The sequence below is a fragment of the Hakea prostrata genome, chromosome 3 (assembly GCF_041222555.1).
Source record: "Hakea prostrata isolate BN-2017 chromosome 3, UWA_Hpros_2, whole genome shotgun sequence".
In the NCBI taxonomy this organism is placed as follows: Eukaryota; Viridiplantae; Streptophyta; class Magnoliopsida; order Proteales; family Proteaceae; genus Hakea; species Hakea prostrata.
This window is the reverse complement of record NC_142602.1, coordinates 30,134,921-30,137,393: the sequence shown is the minus strand read 5'-3', so window position 1 is coordinate 30,137,393 and position 2,473 is coordinate 30,134,921. Positions and strand designations below refer to the sequence as shown.

Sequence of the window (2,473 nt, the reverse complement as noted above, 5' to 3'; positions counted from 1 at the left end):
GATCATATTTTCTTCATATTAGATAGTGAGAAGAGTAGTTTTTACCTTAATGGCACCCGCCAATGCTTTATTCGGTCTTCAACACGCAAGATTCGCCAACTTTCTCACTAACTCCCAAACTCTCACTCCTCCTAGAGCTCCTAGCCTCCTAACACAATATAAAATTCATTGTTGAGGCAATTAGGCTAATAAAAAAAGGGTTCCTAGGACAAATCCTCATTTTGCCCTTGCAGAAATTGACCAACTGCTTAGGGGTCGCGGTCAATCAACCGACCAACCGCCACCTCAATTGGGTTCATCCGGAACACTTGTCTAACTTTGTAGAACAAGATGACAGCTTTTACCTAGGCTTGGAGGCCTTCCAACCTCGTTTTCCGTGGGTGAGAAATCCATATCCAAGTTTGTCTGGGTTTGTCATAAACCTTCTTCCAAAGTCCTTTATAGTGACCGAATCACCATCTCCATCATCTGTGTCCATGGATTCCAATCCCGCTCCAATGGTCATAATTTGGTTGGCCCACAACTCTCTTCCACTAGCACTTTGGGTTCTAGGACTTGCGAGTTAGGTTCTCGGGTTAGGATTTTAGGGGACTTCATAGTTGGTGTGGAGAAAAGTTGCTCTTTGACTATAGGATTAGAAGCACCCCATGGGTGAGTGCAACAATTTCTATCACAAAAAACACAACAAAATGCCAATTATTGCTCATACTCGAACACCAATCATTCTCAACAAAGAAATAGAACATAAAGAATATCTAGTGCATGTAAACCCTTATAAGGAGAAATCAACGGGCTTCAGAACTTTATTGTGAGGTTAGCAACTTAGCATAGTAGTATTGTTGTGCACAACTAAGTCAATGATCTGTCACATAATCATAATCATGAGTTATCGTCGAAGAACTATCGCACCACACCCAACTGGATCAAAATTACATTCAATTACTCAAAATAGACCACATGCTTCAAAGGAGACTCAAAAGAAATGAAAAGCTCACATTGAATATAACAAACATAAGCGATTGAGATTCATTTTCAATAGATAGATAGATAGATAAAAAATATATAAAAAAAACAAAACAAAAAAAACAAAAAAACAAAAAAACAAAAAAACAAAAAAACAAAAAACAAAAAACAAAAAACAAAAATTGGTTCTATAAATGAAAGCAAACACACACAAAGCTGTTTATTTTGGCAAAACGCAAAAAGAAAAATCATGCCAAAGACTGCCTAAGAAAACCACGAACATTGGCAAGCAATCATAATAGACACCCCAAATAGGTTGTGGTCTCTTCCTTTCTTTGGGCTTCTACTTTATTATTTCTCTTCCTTCTTAAGAGCAGTACCCATTGAGGTTCTACCATTTTTACAGTAATCATCTTCTTTCTAGTGTGAATGCAGCTTTTGATCCAGCAAGCGATTTGACATAAGCAGAAGGCAAAGCAAGTATGTTCTTAGCTTTGCTAACATATGCCTTCTTGGTGAAGTTGTCATAGTCACTAGCTGCAGTTTCGTCCAGTATTTTCTGGTACCATAGCAAATAAGACCATACCTACAACGATTTCATTAATGTTTCTCTTAGATCATGCATGAAGCTCCTTTAAAACCTAGCAATCATCGTGAAATGAAAAGATGGTGTTAGCTTCTTCTGAAGACTGTACTGATCTACACAATATTGGGTTCATGAGGAATTACATATATGTTGAAGAAATTAAAGTTCTATAAAATTCAAGAACTTTGCTGTTACAGACCATCTACTTGAAGAACTAAGCTCTGAAACTCCTTCCTCTGCTTCTTTGAAGTAGATTCGTGTTTTCTTTATTTGACTTTTCATGAAATCCCTCCATTTGTCTGTGACCTTCTCTACAAATATATCCTCATCTGAAAGCCCTGCCTGAGTTAGCTCGTCTTGTGGTAGATAAATTCTTCCTCTTCTTGCACTGAAGCAAGGAGACTTGTAAGAATTATTACAAAAGATCATGCGTTTCTTTGAGGTCATTGAACCAGCAAGTTGAAATAATATTCAGAAGAGGAGTATGCTTTTTAAAATGGTCTCAAGAATCAGAATTAGATTGATCAAATAACCCAATCCATATCAGTAATGGTGGCAACTAGTCTATTCTATAGTCTATGGTAGGAAAAGACATATATGCAAGTTCAAACTAACTCTTCTCCAACATCTATGAGTATGTTGGCTAGCTGATTTGGAATTGCTAATGCCAAGGCAGCAGTATACACACTCTTCATTGTTGGCTATGACTTAGGATCAATGCCCACAACAGGGAGTCATTAATGCTATTAATAGTAGTGGGTGGGTCCCACTACAATTTGCACCATAGGTGGCGGCAAGACAGTTATATAGTCTAAGATGACTACTCCTCTATTTAATTGAGTTTAAACAGGACTTTAATGTTCCCTCCCTAAGATGAGTCTAAGGAAAACCCTAATTGGAATTAGGGTTGAGGGAAAACATTAT

The 2,473-nt window shown here is 37.4% G+C and overlaps 1 pseudogene; it reads right to left on the bottom strand.

Moving 5' to 3' along the window:
- Positions 1–1,372: 1,372 nt before the first annotated feature.
- Positions 1,373–2,244, bottom strand: LOC149022046 (phytoene synthase 1, chloroplastic pseudogene; annotated as a pseudogene).
- Between the last annotated feature and the right edge of the window lie 229 nt (positions 2,245–2,473).